General features: G+C 40.1%; 1 protein-coding gene across 10 annotated transcripts in view; it reads right to left on the reverse strand.

Moving 5' to 3' along the window:
• TANC2 (tetratricopeptide repeat, ankyrin repeat and coiled-coil containing 2) overlaps window positions 1-22,944 on the reverse strand; it is a 631,424-nt gene that overhangs the window by 383,061 nt on the left and 225,419 nt on the right. Inside the window, exon 1 of one of the 10 annotated variants that reach the window (XM_075059586.1) lies at window positions 13,649-13,775. The exons of the other annotated variants lie outside the window; for them this stretch is intronic. The gene's annotated coding sequence lies outside the window, so the exon portion shown is untranslated. Of the gene's footprint in view, window positions 1-13,648; window positions 13,776-22,944 lie in introns of those variants that run through there. 10 annotated transcript variants of the gene reach the window in all.

Consider the following 22,944-nt stretch of genomic DNA (forward strand, 5'->3'; position numbering starts at 1 on the left):
CAAATCATAACAAGTGCGGGTGCACGTTATCACCCAAGATGAGATCCACTGAGAGGAAACAGGTAGGCCTTTCCTTCGGACTGCTACTGCGACTGAGAGTTGGGGCGTGTTACAAAATGGTTTTGTCCGCTCAACATAAAAGCGAGCGCTCTATTGATGTCCAGGGAGTGCAATGTTAGCAAAGAAAAAAAAAACTCATAAGTATAGATAAATATATATATAAAAGGATTATAACTACATATCTAAATACACAATAACTACGAGTAGCTAGGGAAACGGAGGTCAGCTAAGCTGCGCTCCACTGTTCCAACGACCAACATGGGCGGTAAGAAGGAACTGAGGAGCGGTTGGGTCGGCAGGGGTATATATCAGGCACCCATAGTGGCGCCACTCCAGGGGGCGACCTGCCGGCCCACCGAGTGTTGCTAGGGTAAAAGTTTCTCCGACGAACTTGCACGCGGCGCGCGCACACCTAACTGGAATGGATATGAGCAAGCACTCGAAGAAGAACTACATAACCTTTGAGCTCCAAAATTAATATTAGTGGCACACATACAGGAATGGAGATTGTAAACCTGGATCTTGCAATGAACAATTAATCTGTTCTTCTGCATATTTCTCATTGTTTTACTTAAAAATCTCTAAAATACAAACATGGTAACTGTTACATTGATATAATTGTATATATGGAGAACTTCTTGTGTATCACCAAATGTTGTATACTAAGACTTGCTTATAATTATTGTTTGTAATTATCTTGGAGAACCTCAGTTACTGCATAAGGTGAATAACCTTCTCTTCTTCTTCAAGACATGTCCCTGTGGGTGCCCCACTTCAGGTGACTGTAAAGCAGTGCCTTTTAAGATGGTTGAGGCTTCAGAGTAGGAAATAAAGCAGCGGAAAGTATCGCTCGGCCAAGTTGAGTATCTGTTCTAGGGCCTTGCGTGATGGCGTAAAGTTTGGCAAAAGTGTGTTCAGATGCCCAGGTAACAACCTTGCAAATGTCTGTCAATGGGACATTGTTTAGTAATGCTGTGGAAGTGGAGATGGACCTTCTAGAATGCGCTCTGGTGGTTGTTGGAGGCTGAACGACCCTTAGATGATAGCATAGTAGAATACAGCCACATATCCATTTAGAGAATGTGTGGATATGGGAGCTCCCTTGGATCTTTCTGCTATGGATACAAAAAGTTTAGGAGTAGCCTGAAATGGTTTTGTTCTGTCCAGATAAAATGCAAGAGCTCTTCTAACGTCCAGCGTGTGCATGGTCGCCTCGAACGAGTTTGCATGTGGCTTCGGGAAGAAAGTTGGGAGCTGCAGTGGTTTGTTAATATGGAAGGATGAGTGCCGCTTGGAAAAGAATTTGGGATGGGTGCCAATGTAACTTTGTCTTTAAGAAAGATGGTATATGGGGGTTCAGACATAAGTGCCCCTATCTCCCTTACACATCTCGTTGATGTGATGGTAATGAGGAAGGATACTTTCATGGACAGGTGTAAGAAGGAGCAAGTTGCCAAGGGTTCAAATGGTTGACAAATTAGGAGGGTGAGCACAAGATTTAAGTCACAAGGTATAGTAGGTGGCCTCACTTCTGGATAGAGGGCTTGGATGCCTTTTAGGAATCATTTGGTGACAGGGTGAGTGAAGATTGAGGTGTCATCAATCTTTTGACTGAAAGCAGTGATTGCCACTAGGTGGACCTTCAGTGAGCTGACAGAAAGGCCCAACTACTCTGAGTTATAGGAGATAGTCTTGTATCATTGGGAAAGGAGCAGAAGCAGCGTATGCTTGTTTTGTGGTGCACCATATCGTGAATCTCTTCCTCTTGTCTATGTAAGTGGAGCATATGGATAGCTTCCTACTGATTTCTATGCTGCCATGTGGCCCAGAAGTTGTAGGCATTCGTGGGCCGTAGTTCATGGGCTGCTGCACACTGTGGCCATGATTGTTTGTATGAAGTCAAATCTGTCCCATGGGAGGGATGCCTTCGTTGTCGTGGAGTCAAGATAGGCTCTGATGAATACCAGCTGTTGGGTAGGTTCTATTGTTGATTTCCTTGTGCTTATTTATAGGCTGAGGCTATGGAAGCAGTTTACTGGCATTTGCGTGGAGTGAACGGCTTCGAATCGAGTATGAGCCTTGAGGAGACAATCATCCAGGTAAGAGAATAATATAATAACTCCTTTCTTCCTCAGATGCACCGTTGCCACTGCAAGGATCTTGGAAAAGATATGGGGTGCTGTTGACATGCCGAAGGGTAGCACCTTGTATTGACAGTGGTCTGTGCCTAACGTAAATCTGAGAAACCGCCTGTGAGTGGAGTATATCGTCACATGAAAATAGGCATCTTGGAGGTCAAGGATTGAAAACCAGTTCCCCTGTTCCAGCGTTGGTATGATAGTTATTAGAGTGACCGTTGCATCTTTTCGAACTTGTTTAGTCACCTGAGGTCGAGGATGGGTCACCCCCACCCCGCTTTTCTTCTGTGTTAAAAATTAGTGGGAGTAAAACCGCTTTCCCCGTGTTGTTCGGGGACCAACACCACTGCACCCAATTGGAGGAGATGTTCTACTTCTTGGCACAACAAAGTTCGTGAGAGGGGTCCCTGAAGACAGACAGGGTGGAAGCATTGACTACGGCTGTGGTAGTGGATCTGGCTGCAGAGTCGGCAGCATCTAGTCAAGCTTGCAGCATCACGTAGGGGATGGTTTGGCCTTCGGAGACTAATAATTTGAACTGTCTCTTTGCTTCTGGAATGTCTACAAAATTGTTAAACTTAGCGTAGTTTTTGTGGTCATACTTAGCCAGTAGAGCCAAATAATTGGACACTGAGTTGGAGTGTAGAGGAAGCATAGACTTTTCGTACAAAGGGGTCTAGCCTCTTGCTTTCCTTGTCCAAAGGAGTGGATCTGAAATGTTGTTGCTTGCCCTTTTGGTTGGCTGCCTCTACCACCAGCGAATTAGCATTCGGATCCCTTAGGTGGGATGTAGTATTTTCAATCAGCCCTTTTACAGGTAAGTGGAATTGTGGCTGGTGTTTGCAAAACTGTTTTTGCCAGGTTCATGATAGCAGCATTGATGGGCAATGTTATCTTAGAGGAGGAGGAAGTATGTAAGATGTCGGTTAATTAATTCTGAGTTTCTGACACCTCCTCAAGGGCAATCTTAAGTTCATCGGCCACTCTTTTAAACAGGCCCTGAAACTGGGAAAAATCCCCCGCTATTGTCAATAGTGGAGATATTATAGCCTCATCAGGAGAAAAGGAGGAATTCATGGGTGGCAAGGTGTCTGGGGCAGTATCTACTGCCTGCTCTGCCATAGGGTCTTCCTGTATGTCCTCCTCCATTCTATGTGAGGGTGGAGGTGGGGATTTTGATGCTTCCCTATGAGGACTAGGGTGTCTGCTGTGGCATCTTATATATGACCCCCAAGTCTCCAATAAGGCCACTGTCCTGGATAGGACATGGGAGGTCTCAGCCATCGGTGTCGATACCAGGGAGGGATGTTATGGTCATAGGATGATCGAGACCTGGGTGATGCAGTGGTCATGGGTGTTCTGATGGTGGAAGAGTGGCGAGGGGAGAATACCTCTTCAGCATCATCGTTCTCATCACTGGAAAATCACAGTGGAATTTGAGATAGATGCTGATGTGGAGCTAATAGTCTCGGGGAAACATCAGTACCAAAGAGAAGAGACTTGTGGAGTGGATGAGACAAACAAATGCCCGTGGTGCAGGAAAAGACACGGCACTGATGGTGTGAGTGCCGTGGGAAGCAGTGTTATCTGTGCCGTCGGTGCAGAGGGCTGCGTGGGTGCTGATGTCACTGGTGTTGGCATTGTGGTTCCGGAGGTCTTCAGAAGTGGTGCCAAGGCAGAAGCAGTCACCGGTGCCATCTCCGTCAGAGGCTCTGCTAGTGCCGTGGTGGAGGCCGGCAACTTGGAGACATTCACCTTGGTACTGGGGCGGTGGGTGCCAGCAGCGGCCGTCTTATGGAGCAGGTTAGATAAACACCTGTCAGGGATGGTCTAGACAATACTTAGTCCTGCCTTGAGTTCAAGGGACTGGATTAAATGACTTCTCAAGGTCCCCTCCAGTCCTATGAGTCTATGATTTTTAAATGTATTAAAATTTTAGAATCACTTCAAGTTTAGAGGGAAAAGAGCTGTTTTACCACTTTTCAAGCTTTAGAAAAAAGTTATATTTGAACTGATGCAGATAATGTTGAGCTGGAGGTATGTATGTAGATCCCACTGAGTGCCCGGGAAAAGATTTTTCATAATTTCACTGCTTTCTTACTAATCTAAAGAAGACTCTTAAAGGCCCTGCATAAAACTACATCTCTGCCTACATCTTTGTGCTTATTTCCTCTTACTATCCCTCCCACTGCCTACAGTATGCACCTCCTTCCTAACCAGCCACTTTACATTCTTCTCCCACTGCAATCATCACGCCATCTTCCATGCTTTTCCTTACACCTGGAACTGCCTCTTGTTCCCTTTGAAACAAACAGCCTCCCTTTCCTCCTCTTAATCCTTCCTCACTCACACTTTAACTGCAAAACATGCAGAACTCAAACCACCTTAAAACTGCGTGTTACCTGTCTGAACTAGTAATTTAATTTAGATGATGAGTTCTTTGGGGGCATGGACAATGCCTTTTCTTCTGTCTGTACGGTTCCAAAACACGCTATTCACAAACAACTTTTTAAAAAAAGTAAATAAACGTATCAAGGCAAAATGGACAACAGCAGTGCATGACATAAAATAAACTATATTCATTTTTCCACCATACTGCAGTAGCATATTCTGATCATGTAACAGCTCTGTTGTGTACACATGCTGAGTCACTGCTCATCTTGCAGATCCTCTTGAGAAAACTATACAAATTAACACATTTTAAATAATCCAGTTTAACAATGCAGATATTTAGGTCATTAAACAGCAATTGAGACAACGAAAAAGCAGTATTTTATGAGCCACAAAAGCATTTCTACAATGGGAACATTTTGACCCATCCTTCCCTCTCCTTTTTTCCCCCATCATAAAAGAAAAAGTTATCATAGCTATGCACAACATTTCTATTCTGAAAATGTGCAGTTCGTTCATATTCCTTACCCTGCCATGCCTAAGCACTCTTTGTACTCATGATAAACTGATAACACTGCCTTACAACTATGCTGGATAGTTTAGTTGCTTCTCCCACAACTAAGTGAAATGATAAGAAAGGAAGATAATCACCTACACTTGACTTTTCCAACTGTATTTTCTTCATTACCTTCACATTCTTTTGAGCACAATTGTTAGCACCATCAGTCTGGTAACAAACTAGAAAGCAATGATTGCTGGAGCTTCCATAACATAACATGACTCTAAAGACTATCCAGAGATGCTGCCCAGGCCAGGTGTGCAACATCCATTCCTACCACTGCAGACAGAGACTGGAAAATATGACTCCCCTGAGGACATGGGAAAATACAATTCATTAGAAGAGGGATTATTGAACTTAGTGATGCATAATCATGTATGTATTGTAATTGCTATTCACCAAGACTGCAAATATGTTAAATGCAATCATATATATGCAGGAGGCCATGAGCCCCAGAAGCCTTGAAGGGAGTGTGACAAAGTTCCTCCTCTACCTTGGTGAGTCCTGCGCTTATTGGCAGATTTGCCCACCTCACAGATTCACCCTGTGGGTCGGGAAACAGCCCAGAGACCTTCCCCTCTGGTAGAAGCCACAGTCCAGGTCAATTCCTCTTGTGTTTGATCAGGAGTTCGGAGGTTTGGGAAGAACCTGGACCCACCCTCTAACTCCAGGTTCCAGCCCAGGGCCCTGTGGACTGCAGCTGTCTAAAGTGCCTCCTGGTACAGTTGCGCAACAGCTACAACTCCCTGAGCTACTTCCCCATGGCCTCCTCCCAACACCTTCTTTGTCCTCACCATCAGACCTTCATCCTGATGTCTGATAATGCTTGCACTTCTCAGTCCTCCAGCAGTATGCCTACTCACTCTCAGCTTCTTGCACGCCTCTTGCTCCCAGTTTCTTGCACGCACACACTTCCTCTCCTCTAGCTCCCTGGCTGTCTTTGGCCTAACTGGAGTGAGCCCTTTTATAGCATAAGAGGGGCCTTAATTAGAGTCAGGTGCTTAACAGCCTCACCTGACTCTTAGCAGGTTAATTGGAGTCAGGTGTTCTCATTAGCCTGGAGCACCCCCTGCTCTGGTCACTCAGGGAACAGAAAACTGCTTATCCAGTGGCCAGTATATCTCCCTTCTACTACTCTGTTGCTCCCAACTGGCCTGGCTCTATCACAGGAGACATGGATTTAAAAGCCAACCAGATAGATGAACCTCTGATTCCCGCCCAAATGGCACAAAGGCTGACTCTGGATATTCTTAAATCCGAGCTTGTGGACTGGAGGCAGGACAGTTTAGAGGTAATCCTACTCTCCCAGAACCTGAAGATATGAAGTAAGAACTCAGGGCAAAGGTCACTTTACCCTAAAGAGTAAAGCACTGGTCACTGTTTCCCAAACTGGAATCAAGGCAACATATGGCATCCAAGGAAACATAAATTTGCACTAACATCTATGATTAGATCAAAGAATCCAAAACGCAAGCACCCCTTCTTCCAATACTCTAGTCCATGTGATACAACAGGCACCCTTCTCCTACCTACTTAAAGCTTCAGGTGTGTTCATCCACTGGGGACATTTTATTGCGACAAACTGCACATTATTTTAATCTTGATTTTTTTTTTTAATGCAGGACTACAATGAGGAAAATTGGCTTTATAACAGAGAATGGAATGGACAAGGAACAGCTTGGAATCAGGCAGTGACACAGACTACAGCTAGGGTGACCAGATAGCAAGTGTGAAATATTGGGATGGGGGTGGGGGGTAATAGGAGCCCATATAAAAAAAAAAGCTCCGAAATATCGGGACTGTCCCTATAAAATCAGGACATCTGGTCACTCTAACTACAACTAGCATTGAATCATTCAATAGCACAGACCTACCTATTCTAAAGATTAACTATTGAAACTAAATTACTTATTTGTCCCCTGAAACCACATATAATCTACAAACTATAAAAACAGAAAAGAGTAGTACGCAGTGATGGTTCAGCAAAATGCAACCTACGGCAGCAGGAACAGAAGTGAGGGTGGCACCGGGACAGTCCTTTATATAAAATATTCTTGCACCAAATGTGGGTTCACATGAACAAATGTGCACAGTATCAGAGGACACTGCTTTGTTGATGCTTTTGAGGATGTGGCACATCCCAAACCCATCTGAAAAGGGGGGGAACTACAGGGCCAATTCTCAGTGGTAAAACCTGCATTAGGAAAGTGTAACTGATAGAGGATCAACCTACAATTTATCTGCATCAAAGAAAAAAGTGATAACATTGCTCACATAAAAAGTTAACTATTTTATGACATTTTAATACTTTATGAATAAAGCCTGATAAAGTGGGTATTCACCCACGAAAGCTTATGCTCCAATACGTCTGTTAGTCTATAAGATGCCAAAGGACTCTTTGTCACTTTATATTGACATTGTGCAGCTATTTTTTTCATTTCATAGAGATAGTACTATGTGCTGTCACCATCATATGACACACTAAATAAGTATTAGAGAAGCCACTAAACTGAGTACTGTTATCAAGCTTCAAGACAAAACTGATTTCATTATTTTTGAAATGGTCCCACAAGCTTCCTGTGTTAATCTGAGATAATCTTTGCATCTCTGCAGTAAGATTATATATATTTGGTCTTTAATGCAGAAAGCATTGACAGATATAAGTCTTCCCATCAATAAATTCTTTCAGAATAATATCTAATATAATTTGAAAATGCAGGGTGTCTACTGTGCAGGTCCCTTGTCCTGATATTTTCTGATCAATTATTGCATAACCACCTGCAGCATAACCAAAGCAGCTATAAACTTGCAAGATCTCTTAATAACTGGCTGCAATTATTTTAAAGATGATTTATGCCTGATTTACTCTTACACAGCATGTGAGATCATTATAACCTTAGAATATACTTATCTGACCTAACAGCACTTGGAACAAGAGGCACCCTATTTCAGCAATAACTCTCTGATAAAATAACCTGTTATAATTAAACCTATTATTTGACTGTAAAAGGCATCTGCCAAGAGCGTGGATGAATATATGTCGTCATAGGGAAACAAAGTTAATCTAAAGTAACGGCTTTATAAATATTAATGAATTTTAAACCATAAATCAGTATCCTTTAGATTGTTACTCTAGATGTTAAAAGTTTTCATAGTGTGTTTCAAGTTAAAAATGTCTAGTTAATATTTAAATAAAGTTTGAGGAATGTTCTATATACCAACAAGGAACAATGATTTTTGATCAGTGCAAATAAGGAAATCAACTGGTCTAAGTGAATTCTAAGGTCATATTATTGTTCTAGTAGTACTCTGTCTAAAACATCGTATCAATTTAAATAGTAAGCTACGATCTGTAACTTTTATTTCCCCAAACAAAACCACAACTCTCATAAACCAATTGAAATTAAGTCCACTGAATCCTTTAGCATCAACAAATTTAGCATACCCTTTTAGCATACTGCATTGACGACAGTGGAATAACTATGAAGAAATCAGGCCCACAGCTTTGTGAAGTAAAACACAAGACAACTGACTTTATCTTCCATCCTTTTAAATACCAGGTTCTTCAAAACCTTCCTCATGCAAGTAATCCTTACTCATGCAAGTAGTTGCACTGAGGTCAGAGGAACTGATAATGTCAGTAAGGATTACTCTCACGAATACTGTTTTGCAGCATTAGGGCCTTAGCATGCTCAGTGTACAGCCTGTGATAAGGCAGTGATATGGCTCATCTTGTTGCTCCATTAAAACTAATAGGCCCACTTTCAGAAGTCTTGGCCCAAGCTCTGCCTCTTGTTTAACATACATGCCCTTATTTTATCCTAATGAAATTAATATTTACAAATGAGGAATTTGTATATGTGCATAGACAATTTTGATGTAAATATGTTTCCTGCTGAACTAACAGGACTAATGTCTGCAGCACCATCCAAACAAGTCACATTATGTGCAATAGAACTTACGCTATGAAATGGTGTAACATTTACCTGAACAGACTGCCACCTACTTTATAACATCAAAGATGCTACAGCTTGACAAAATAAATTTAAATGAAAATATTTCACCTCAGTTTACGTTCTGAAAGGAATGCAACAGATGACCAAGTCAGCCTTAAAGTTACAATTCCATGGCTGGTAAAGATTTAAGAGTGGGATATCAGATCTTTTGCAAACTCATTTATGATTCTCTGCCTATCTTGTTTTTTCTTAGGGAACATTATACTTATTTTTCTTGAAATGGAAGGGGACAAGAAAATGCAATATGTGCAAATACTGTAGCGCTTAAATCCTTTTGTAGTGAATTTAGCATTTGTGAAGGCACAAGAGTAATAGACATGAAGGCCAACATCTTTTACGTATTCATAGAGCAGCCACTGCATACCATAGGTAGCAGCACTGCAAATTGCCAAACAGCATACCTTAACTTGACATAGAAGGAACACTTCTACCAATAAGAGAGAGCTTCAAGAAAGGGGCCAGTTAGTACCAACTGCAGTGGTATTTCTGTGAGGCTGAAATTCTCCATTAGACTCTAGATGAAGATTATCAATTCAGTTCCAATACAGCAGGCCATTAAATAGCTATCAGATGGAAATCACTTTCGGTCACAGTCAAACTTTTTTATTATCTGGTTCACAATGGCAGAAAGGTAAATTCTCCAAAGTGAAAACAGATATTCCAAATGTCACAGAAACTTTCCTTTCATTGGAGCACTGTCCAGGAGGAAGACAAACCAATGTGTGCCAGCCCATAGACACAACCTGACCTATAACTAAAAATACCCTATCTATTTCATAGAGCCCTCCCTTCCTCCTTAATAAATTAAAACATTGGGAAGCTTGAAACTGAAATCTATCTCCTGATCCAAACAGCATTTCTTGCAACACATAAAACACTTTGTGATTGACAGGGCTCTTGTGTGTGTCAACTTTTTTTTTTTTTTAAAAAAAGCACTGAAGTATTTGCTTTAAAGAATTACATACTACATGCTGTACATTTGCAAAGAGACCAGTACCGCTAAAGTCTAGGTCAACTATTCTTAATAAAATTCCCTCAAGAAACACTAATAGCAGTCCCTAGCTGCACAGCTGAACATTTATCTAGCATTTAATTCTTAATAAAAAACTTTGTTTTTAAGGAGCAATTTAAGATTTGTTTGTAAATTTTCTTTAATAAAAATTGTTTTCCTTTCTGCTATTTCAACAACATCTGGCCCAAAAGCTAGCCAAATAATTGTATTTAGTTTAATTCCCTTTCAATTAAAAAAAAATCTTAATTGCAGCCAGCTCCTCATCTGCAATTTGCAGCACTAATATCCACCAGCCATTTTGTTTTCAGCATGTAACACTAGCAACCAGCTGTCTCCCCCAGCCTCTCTATTAGCATATCAGATAATTTAGAAAAATCAGCTCAGAAGCAGACTGTACCAGTAATGGCTGATTTTTATCATGGGGAATATATCTGTACATATGCTGCTGCTACCTGATTTTTCCATTTTTTTCTGGTTCTGCTCTACCAGCCTTGACTCAGCAAGATTTCTTATGTTTTCTTTTTAAATCTTCACCACTAATATACCTACAACATTTTCACATATTCACTGTAGCCTCTCAACTGCAATAGAACAAAGGTTGAACTACTGTGGTTTCAAACAGAAGAATGCACTCAGTACATAGTTTCAGAGTATAGCTAACCTTTTAAATATTTTAAATTAAAGGGAAGAAGGCATACATTTGGTTAAGTAATTATAACTGTATTTCACTAGAGCAGCTATCCATGAATAATAAATATGTAAAGGCTAGCATGCATTATTCTCCTTTCTCGAGGGTGTCCCTAATAAGCATTAGACAGAAAACAATTCTCCACCTGTTTTGACTGCAACACCCTGCTGTTTGAATGCCAATTATGTTTTCTCATAGAAAGTGTCCCTGAAGTCCAACATGACATGCTTCTATAGTTAAATTAAGATACTTTTGGGCTGGTGGCCAATGCTTTTTTCAAGTAATCTTCTGTCCTCAGTGTAAAGCTCTTCACCATGTCATATTTCCAAAATTTGAAGAAGCTGTGATTCTCTTTATTCTCATTAAACAAAATGTAAACTTTTCCTCTTAAGGGAGATTTTAAAACCTTTACCTTTGTTTTAAACATATCTGTAAGAAGAAATCATTTATCTAGTATAATCAGCCACCGTAAAGTATGTTAGCATCAACGCTTAATTTGTAAGGAAAGAGATACCAGGGCTCAAACTATTTTTTTACTTCCATAGCTGACGCACGAAGCCCAGAGGTGTCTGGGATATGAACTGCCAAACCTAGACATGCCGGAGCTCAGCCCTGGCACAAAGTAAGCACCAGTTAGAATGTTGTGGTATGTTGCAGTTACGCATTAACAAGCAAATTACAGATCACTTATTGATTACAGAATAACGACTGGGTGGAAGATATAACATTCCAAAGGAAATATCTAACAGCCGCCATTAATGTAACAAAAATATTCACTTCAGAATGTTTCTACTCTTATCATTTCTCCATGCTGATGTGGGAGCACACAGGTTGAATGGTTCTCACTAGTGCTGTACCTTGTAAAAAAGCCAATCAGATTCCTTTGTTTCATCTGCAAAGCTCAGTCAGAGTTATGTAACATTCTAGAGACATGAAGAGGTAGAATATGGTATAGTAGATCCCTTTTGTACTCCCTAGAGTATATACTGAAGCATTCTGTTACTCTTTTTTGGCATCTATAGGTCTCATACATTGTTCTGAATTTCATGTCAGTTATGAGAGAGTGGCATCTGTGAAGAGCAATAGGAGGTGATTTAGGCATAAGAGGAAAATGGGGATGTGCACCTTCTTCCCAGAAAATGTTACAAAACATATTAAGTATGAAGTACACAGTACTATTACATCAAGACCGATGTTCCTTGTGCCTTGAGCTACATTTTTCTGGTGTAATAAAGAGGGGGTGGGGATTGTGCATGTACTATGAAAGCACAAAACAGAAGAGTGCATTAATAAACAAATGAAACAAACAGAAAAATGGAAGTGAAATGTTAAAATGCTATGCTTAACCCTTAAAATAAAATAAACAAACATAATTTTATCCCTTAAAATACAGTATTTCAACTGCCTGGTTAGATACTATTTTCTCACCCAACAAAAACAGGATTTTCATTACAAAGTCATATCATAATTGAATTTCTAAAAACATACAAGCACACACATGCCCAAAGAGCTAAGCAACAACAACATAGATGTCTGTGTACTGTATTTACATGCTTAGCTTTTTCTATTTGTTGAAGTGTACACGCATGGTATTCTCCCTTAATTTGAAGACAAGGGGCTCCCTAATTTTAAACACTAACATGTCCTCTTGTCCTCTATCCTCCCTCCCCCATGATAATGCACCACTGCTGAAAATGTTACTCTGTGAATGATTTTTCTGATGGGAGCGGGAGGGGGAACTACACTATTAACGTATTTCAGCCCAAACTGTCAAATCCGCACCCAGCTGTAGCTGGTGAATCCAGCCCCTTCTCTACACTCTAAAATCAGCAGCATCCCATGACCAAAGCTTGTGAATCAGCAGTATGTTAACACATGTATTTCAGACATCAAAAACTAAAGAGAAATCTAGATATATTTTTAAAAACTGAAAAGTGATAAATCTCCAGCAATATAATAATGAGATTATAATGTATAATTAGGAGATCTACTCTGATCAGATTGTATTGAAACTACAATTTTTGTTGCTATTATGTTTTTCTCATTAACATTATTCTGATTGACTTAACTGTCTATGCTTTTATACAGGCTTAAAAATAAGAAAGATATAAATGAAGATCATAATGTAAGAGAGGTTTTTTTTAAATGTTCGCATTTGTGTCCTTGGTTTCTTAATGAGACTTGTCCCAATTCCTTATCGTCTCCCTCATTGTGTGCAATATGGCCGATTGTTACAAAAATTTGACTTTTTAAAAAAGGTAATAATTTAAAGTCTAGTTATTTGCAATGCGAACTTAACAGTGTTTTACAGTCATCAATAAAAGATGAAGTGTCAACTCTAGTGTTCATTCCTCTGATTTTCGGAGTCAGCTCAGAATCCTCTACTAAAGCTCTATAATATCATAAAACAATAACAAAAAGAGAGAAACTGGGAGAAGTTGTGACAGTTAAAAAAAGAAAAAACATACATTTGCTTACAAATTATTCAGATGACACATCCATAGTATTAAAATAAAAATAAATGTTTCTTTAAAAATGTTATAAATATTTTAATATAGACATGGATGCACATGGACACACACACACATATATATACTGTATATATACTGTATATTTTTAAATCTCCACACACAATCTGTATGTATCCATACATTACATATCACTATACAAATGCCCACAAATGCATTCTGAAACATACAGGAAAACATAATACATCCTGATTTCCATCCACTCCCTTAATCTTGCTAATATAATCTCCTCTCCCACTCAATGTTACAAACTCACCTCTGGATCATGTTGAAGATTATTTTTTTCTAAACCCAGAACACACTGCACCATTTTGTCTGTCTTCTGGACAGCAAGAAACAGGCAGAACAGCAGTGAAGGAGTGTACTGGAGTCAGCAGAGTCAGTGCCTGCCTCATACTGCAGTCTGTATATTGAACGCAATGAAGCCCACAGGTGCCTACGTAAAACACTTCAGCTGCAGAGAGCAACTTAATGCTTCCTCAGCAGCATGTCTGTGCTCTGCTTTCACTTTTCATTAACCTATGGCCTGCTCAAAATGTTCATGCAAGAATCTTGACTTAGGGACAGTTTTCATATTAAGCAGCTTAATATAAACTCCAATTGCTTAAATCCAAGTACATTAAGAAGGCTAGACTCAAATGAAAAATGAGAATTTCAAACAAAATAAATCTTACCATGCAAATAATTCTATGGCATATTAACATTATTCTCTCTCACTTTGCTGGTCTTAATTACTAGCATTTAAAAAAAACAAATTTTAAACAGTTTTTCCATATTTAAGATTTTTAATATTTCATAGATACACACACACGTGCAGTATAAGTAATAATCTGAGTCAGGTGACTGAACAGTTATTTGGTACTTTTGCATATTCTCTATACTAAAGTTCCCTATAGAGCAAGCCATCTCCCTAGGGGAGAACCCAGCACTGTTTGCAATACGCAGACATTCTAATTAGTGAAGGAAAAAACCGAAATTTGGCATACATGACAGCAGCCAATTATAAACAAACCTAACTCCACCCACTTATCATACAAATCCTTCTTTAGCAAAGAAAGGTCACTCAAGCTGTAAGCAGAGAATCAAGGAGGTTCTTTTGCTGTTTTTTTGAAAATTGCAGGAGAAAGTTAACTTACAAATTAATCTAAATATTGTCAGCTCAGTAACTGCCACACTTAGTGCCTCTTCCCACCTTTTAAGAAGTCCCATATTGTTTCTTTTCCACTAGACTACTACTACTTCTCATCTGTTCCCTAAAATATACTCATTAGTAACTTACTGTAATTAACTTGTCTTATGGATATATTTCAACAATTAAAGTCCTGCTAGGAAAAGAAATTAAGTAGAATTCTGATTTTTTCAAACAAGCATTTCTGTGCTTTCTCCAACGCTGCCCCACATTTTTGAGAGGCTCTTCTCATAAATATCAGTAAAGCTATCTCATGGTCCTTCTCTCAATCCATTCTCAAAACTCTCCTGTGCTGTGATGCCTACAAAAAAACTTGACAATCATTAGGCTGACATGTGCACAGACCACTGCCTGTCAAGCTCACAAATGCTGTCTCATTGTTTATTTGTACTCCCCAACCTGTCTCTCTCCATCTGTTGTCGCTTGTCCTACAATTAGACTGTAAGCTGCTTGGGGGAAGAGACTATACTTTTTGTTCTGTTTGTACTGTGCCAAGCACAGTGGGCTTCCAGTCTACAACTAGGGCTCATAAGCACTATGGTAACACAAATAACAATAAATAATGACTTCCAACATCAGACAGGGGAAAAGCCATGGAAATGAGAACAGATGTTAGGTCCCTTCATGCCCAACCCAGTACTCAATCCATTAGATCACAATTTACCTTGCAGCCATATGCTCAGTGTTACATCATAGGCAAGTGAAGGCTGGTGAATCAAACTCACAATTTATACTGGCTACTGACCATCTCCAGACAGGTCAGTAGCAAACAGTTCATGGAATATATTTTGATAGGAAATGTTTTCAGTCCAAATATTTAGATCAGTTCTAATCACTAAAGCACCATAAGCATTTATAAGTCAGACTGTCCTTATAATAAGGCCTGGTCTACACTGGGGACGGGGGGATGATTCTCCTGGGGGATTCACAAAGACAATGGTAACAATTCACTATGGAGGCAGACTGCTACATTCTGCTCTGCCTGAGGGAACAGAGGTTGCCCATGCCTGCCTGCTCAGAAACACCCCAAAGCCCTGCCCCTCCATGCTGAGCATGCTGCAATAACAGGCGGGAGGGACAGAATGTCTCTCTCTCTCTCACACGCACGACCACCCAGCCCACCCACACCCCCCCATGGTGATTTACATCTCTACTGGCTCTTCCAGATGCCCAGACCGACCGACTTGAGCTGCCAGGGAAGGGTGTGTGACCACTCTTGAGGCTTCCCTTTGCTTCCCCGTCAGAAGTAATTTTTCTGCGGGAAAGCAAAGAAAACTGCAGGGGACATGAATTCTGTGTATGCACAGTGACACAGAATTCCCACAGGAGTAAACGATGCTTTGATCTACAAGATTTGAACAAGGCAACTGAGAAAGCATTAGCTGATTCTTACATTTATTTATATTAATTTATAAAAACTATTGTTCCATTAACAGGCACCTATTATGTGTTTTAAGCACACTCAGGATAATAAACTCATAATGACCCAATATAATAGACTGCTCATGACTGCTACAGTGTAACAATAGATGGATAATTTAGCAAGCAAATCAGCTGATGACCAGTTTTTCAATGAACGGGTTGCCAGACTGAAAACTGGCAGATCAAATTAGACAAAGAAAGTTCACAAAGTTCACTGGTAGCCATGTTTAATACCACAGAGATTCACATGTACTCATTCACAACAACAAGTGTTTGAAAAGAAAGTAAACAAAACTTATGCCAGGCTTTAAGACATTGCACAGCCATTGTAGGTGACACACTGATGTCTAGATCTACAATATAAGAACAGGCCACCCTATGTTCCATGCTCCAGAAATCTAGGTAAAAGGAGCTCAAAAATTAAATCCAAAATTGCATTATCAGAGTAACTGAATTGTGGTCACATTCTCTTAATTAAGGATGTCAAGCTGAACTCTACAAAAGTGACCTCAATTACTGATTTTCAGCCACCAGAGAATCCTGATGGGCTAGAAAAAATGTTAAGATGTTAATTTCCTTTGTTAAATTTGTACTGCTAAAAGATCTCTTACAGCAATAAAAATAATCAGAGTACTCAATTACTTCATCACTACGCATATGGTAGCCAAGCCACACTGCTGTATGTCTTTTGGAGGCAAGCATAGGGAAAATCAACACCACCAAAGCTACTATGAATGAAACTGCACCTCCACAAATTACAATACAGTGTTTAAATCCAAGTCAGGAAAGAATGTAATAGCCACTGACAGCTCAAACACATCATGTCTGGAGGGGAAGTGAAGACACGTGAAATAAAAGTTCATTTATTCATGTCCTGTTTACCTGTGACAGACAAGAAAATGACAGAACTAATGGATTCAGCTAAGATCCTTAGCAATTCACATTGATGGAAATTATCATTGATGGTTTGGGGAAAAAACTGCATCTGCTATATGCCACAGAATACTGGTCATTCCCACAAGGAAATACCAGTTAGGGATGATCTGATTTTAATGTGAGAAACCTGCGACAACATGATCACCAAGGCCTGAAATAACAGAGTATTAATTCAGGATTCATGGGAACACAGAAATGTAACTGTAGAGGCAGAGATTTGCGCCTGCCTTGAAGAAAAGGCTCTGTAAAATCCAGTTTCCTCACAGCATCTCACATCAAACTGTAAGCTCGTGATCCTTCATGTCTCACCCAGAGCAAAATACTGGATAATTAAAATTATGTACATGTGGTGGATTACTTCACTTGCTGGGGCTGATTCTTTCCCTTCATCTCATCCCTATATAGTGAGTTGTATAAGAGCTAAACAAAAAAAAGCCATAATCCGCTGGAGAAGGGGAGGGAGGATTCCACTGACACAGAAGCAGCACTGGACTAATGTAAGGCATTGTCTACACTACCATGGTAAGTTGACCTAAGTTACGTTACTCCAGCTATGTGCACAACGTTACTGGAGTCAACATAGCTTAGGTCGACTTACCGCGGTGTCCACTGCGCTGCGTCAACGAGAAACACTCTCCCATCAATTTACCTTACTCTTCTCATTCCAATGGAATACTAGAGTCAACCAGAGAGTGCTTTGCCGTCGATTTAGCGGATCTTCACCAGACCCATTAGATAAACCCCTGCTACATCGATCACAGCAGCTTCGATCTCTGGTAAGTGTAGACATGGCCTGAATATACCTATGCTGCCTCCTCTTTGCAGGTCACAACATACCGGACATGTCACGGGCAGGAGCTGGACTGGGCATGCTCAGAGTGTTCAGTGCCATAGTGATTCTGGGTTACAGTGAAGCCCATAGGCAGCCGGGGGGAGCTATGAGCCCCTCCCACGGTTGCTTTAATTTATGCCAGGGAGATGTCTTGGCCCCTGCAACAGAATCCAGGCAAAAGAAAGATGGCTACCTTTACTTTTGACCCCGTCCTGCATCTGCTGTGCAGTGCCATTCAGGAGGCACAGCTTAGAACTTTTCCCATTATTTTGAACTACAGAGACTGAGAAACACAAACTCTGAAACCTACTGCTAAGCATAAAGGACTCTGCCCAACACAGAATATCAGAAGAGATTGTGTCAGGCAACAGTCCCCAGTAAAATCTGCACAGAGCTACGATTTTGCTTCATGACATCGAGTCCTGTAATCTAAAATCAAATGGGCAAAAAAAAAAAAAAAAAAAAAAAAAAAAAAAAAAAAAAAGAGTATAGATTTAAAATGCCTATTAGTAAAATCAAAGCAGATTGCAGAGAGACTGACATTCATACCTTGCCACTTGGGAGCATAGTATTACAGCAAATGATAGCATAGGATCACCTCCACTACTGAATCATTGTAGTGTTTCATTTTCCTTTTCAAAAATCAGCAGCTGAACCCAAAAATCATCAATGCAGGAAAAGCTTAAGGCTAAACCAGTCCACTAATCCAGACATTACATATACACGGTACCTTTTCTCTAAGAAAAGAGAGCAGACATGCAAAATCAGGATGGTCAGTGGTAGCCTAATATTATTTAGAGACAAGTTACAACACTCTGAAATATTATCTTGTACAGATGGAATAGAGGAATGTTTAGATGTATTCACAGAAATTCGCTAAAATTGCAGGAGGTAAATTTTCATCCATATGGTCGTGCTTACAACTCATGAAGTTCTATTTCCAGCCAATAAGTCGGTTTTGTTTACCAGGAAAGCTCACACCACCTGGGTCAGACCAAAAGAATCCAAAGAGAAACCAGCATGCACAAACACAGACATGTTACTCATGCTGGCCATAGTATAAAGCAATCTTAGACTGCACGTATAAAACATTTGTTATTAAGTTCATATTTAATGTGGTTTGAAATTAAATTGCAATTTTCTGAAATATGTAGTTAGGAAATTTCCAGTCCACAGTAACTGTAAAATTTACATTTACTTTTTCTTCTATAAATTTGTTGTTGGCACCAGATGGCACTCTCACAGATTGTTTAAACAGAACGTGTAAAACTAACATACATAGTTATATCCTGAAAAATACTGTTAGCAGTGATGACATTTTTCTTTTTCTGCATATCCAGTTAAGTCTGCTCAATGCTTAAGTCTCTCTAACTGGAAACATTTCTTAGTTACAGAAATATTGCCTACAGCAAATACCCATCTAAACAAAAATTGTACATAGCGTCAAAAAATTACAATTGACCATATCTCTCTAGAAGCATTTAGTACCTTGCACTCAAACATTTATTTGAAGAAAAATACCCAAACGAAAGAACCATGCCCAGCCATTAAACCAATTTATATTAATCAATATTATGGCACCTTACATCGTTTTTCTAGTAAAAATATATTCATTAAAACATACAGAATTATATGTATAAAAGGTAAGTGGTGACAGACAAGTGGAATGGGTAACAAATGAAACTTTCTAAAAGTACAAGCATTCACTACACATGCAAACCCCATGAAAAACTGGTTCCATCTGATTCCGTCTTTTCTAACCTCTGAAAAGTCTTTTTTAGAAAAGAATAGAGGTCATGACAAGGCATATCTGGCCACAAGATTCTAAACACATATAATGTACCTGACATATCATACACATAAGTATCTCTTTTCTGGTTATGTATAACCTGAATCTTGAGTTCTAGAGGATATTCTGACTACTTAAGTTAAAGAGTTAGAGTTGAAGGCTATGGCATGTCCTGATTGGGCTACCTTCCTCATTCATCTGTGAATTTTTCTGATACGCTCTTGAACTCAGTTTTTTTTAATCACCTAGAACTCTTCAAATCTTAAATTCAGAAAAATCTTGACCACCAGGAAACTTACTGACCTCTGTGTTTAATTAAAACTGGCATTATGCCTTTACAACTGCAGTGGCCATCAAGTTTAAAACAGGTTTCAGAGGGGTAGCTGTGTTAGTCTGTATCAGTGAAAACAATCAGGAGTCCTTGTGGCAACTTAGAGACTAACACATTTATTTGGGCATAAGCTTTCATGGGATATAACCCACTTCATCAGATGCATGGAGTGGAAAATACAGTAAGCAGGTATAAATATACAGCACATGAAAAGATGGGAGTTGCCTTACCAAGTGGAGGATCAGTGCTAACGAGGCCAATTCAATTATTAGCTTGTGCCCAAACAAATGTGTTAGTCTCTAAGGTGCCACAAGGTCTCCTCATTGTTTTTAAGTTTAAAACAGTGATTTATGCTAATGGAATTATAGGAGCCCATTGTAAGAGATTAAACTAATTTCCATCCTTTTTCATACTGGTTTTACAATCATTAAAACAACATGAATCCACATTTTGTATCTAAAAATCCCTTCAGACAGACAGATTTGATCTCCACTAGGAATACTGAAAGGTGGTAAAATTACCAAGCATTAAATCCAATTAAAGGTATTACCTCACCCACCTTGTCTCTCAAGCATTAACAAAGTAGACTGATTACCTTCAACATATCTGTAATTTTTAAGGTCAGTTGGAAGGGGAATGGAAAGAGAGCTAAGAGATATCCATGTAGTTCAATCCATCACATTCTAATTTTGATGAAAAGACCTTAAAACAAAAGTTAGAGAGAAAGTGAAGCTGAAATGCAGGAAACCATTCTAGGAGCTAGTGAAAGGGAAAGACGGCCAGAAGCTGAAGAGAAGAGAACAGGCCAGCAGCAGAGTAGGGAATAAGAGTGGTGTGGAGAAAACTGGACAGGAGCTGGGTGACAAGGCAGTAAGGGCTAGTAACCACGAGCTCACACTCCTTTTCATATCTTGGAATAGAACCCAGAATTTTCAAGTCTTAACACGCCACTGCTGCCTAGCAAATAGCTACGAAGTCCACTGGCAAAGTGTGTGTCTCATCCCTTTCTAGTGTCCGGTCCACACAAGGCTTAGTAGTAGGCTGCTACTGTGTGGTAGAGGTCTGTGCTGCGCGTCTCAAGATTCTAATCTGTTAATGAACCATGTGAGGGGCAACACTGTTCCACATAATAGAAGTATTTTTCCAATCTGCTTTTTAAAAAACCCTATGTTAAAATAATTACTATGTTAAAAGGTTACAAAGTGAGTCAATCAAACATTAGGAATTGCCAGGAATTGTGCAGGAAGAGTGTTAGAATGGCCCTGTGGTTAGAGCATGAGCCTGGGGGCTGGAGAGTCCTGCGCCAGCCTCACGCTGCCTGGGGGGCTGGGGCAGGCCCAGTGATTCCCTTAGAGGGATAAATGTATTAAAAGGGATGTCTTGGGAGAGGTATCAGTGATGGTGGGGGCAGGATTCCCGGTCTTTCAGGTGCCCCCTGTATTAAAGGGAGAGGTATCAGGATTCCCTGTCTTCCAGGGGGCACCAGTTGGGGGTAACAGATAGATCAGTGGTTTGAGCATTGGCCTGCTAAACCCAGGGCTGTAAGTTCAATCCTTGAGGGGGCCGTTTAGGGATCTGGGGCAAAAATCTGTCTGGGGACTGGTCCTGCTTCAAGCAGCAGGTTGGACTAGATGACCTCCTGAGGTCCCTTCAAACCCTGACATTCTATGATTCATTCAGCCCACTTGTGAGTCTTTAAATTACATGATCACATTCTATGTATATGCAAGCCATTTACTGATCATAACATGGCTTTTCAAAGCATATTATGTTATTTTATATATGAAGTGTCATATTTGTAGAGCCCTAGCTGATTGTTAAAAAATAGTTGTGCTAAAGGCATATTAGAAAGCCCTAGTAAACTCTCTCAGATGAAAGGAAAATAGACATGCCATGGTCTTTAATTGTAACTCTTGCAGCTCATCCAGCCAGCAAATAATTAACTTTGAAGAAAGATGAACAATTCTCTTTTTCACACTTAGGGAACCTGTAGGCTGATGTTAGAATCCACAGTAATGCTTGTCTTTTTTTGAGGAAGCCGTAACCATGGAATCCACTCCAGGGGAGAAGAGTCACGTGCTCCTAAAGTCTTGTGGGAGCATATATTGTCCTTGAGCAGATTTAGGGGAAAACAAAGACAAAAAACAACACACAAAAATGACCTCAGGAGAGACGGTCTCATTGATTGTTAGAAGGTGGGGGATGCACTTGGAAGGAATACCACAAAAAAACCCTTACCCCAGGAAGTATTCCTAATTCACTTGAGACAGCCTGGCAGGTGTGCATAGGGTGCCTCTCAGATTCAGAGTCACGGGACTTACCTCCCTCTTCTGAGCTGTAGACCATCAGACAGGTCACAAAAACTCAAGAGGGCAAGGGTAGAAGCAGTGACTGAAAGATCTTTTTACTAAGAGGAAGATTTGTATTCACTCCAAATAAATGTCTGGAAACAGAGGAAGGAGACTCAAAGGTTAAATCTCCTGGTAAGAGTTAGCAGGCAGGATGAATTTACTGATCCACTGAAGCATCATGGGAAAAAGGGTATGGGTTGATAGTTAAGAATCTTTACCTCATGAAATTCTTGAAGTATCTCTTCCTCTGAGAGACAAACTATTTTCTGGAGAACCTCCTTTAATATGGGTGAGCTTTGCTCTACTTTGGGTAGGTGAAACATGCTGGTTTTGTCTTTTGCATCCCCAGTAATAATCACCTCAGTCTTGAATGCCTCACTAAGAGATGCAGTGTTTCGCTGCTGCTTTGGAAAAGACTCTACCCTTGCAGGAGGGCTTCTCTCCCACTTAAAGGTTTTGTATATCACAGATTCTGAAAGAGCTTCAGCCACTGCTTTGCTACACTGAGTTAGTGGAGGTTTCTGTCAGTGAGAACAGAAGAAAATCCTACAGGCCCCATGGAAAAGTATTACTGTGCAAGGTACAGTTCAGGTGGTGGTTTCTGTTTCTTTCTTTTTCTCTTTTTTCTTTTTCATTAGCCTCCTCTGGTCAAGAGACAAATGGTGCCAGCCAGAGCCACAAGGGCCATTTTCCTGCATGTTG

This window comes from Chelonoidis abingdonii, chromosome 21, assembly GCF_003597395.2.
Source record: "Chelonoidis abingdonii isolate Lonesome George chromosome 21, CheloAbing_2.0, whole genome shotgun sequence".
Classification (NCBI taxonomy): Eukaryota; Metazoa; Chordata; order Testudines; family Testudinidae; genus Chelonoidis; species Chelonoidis abingdonii.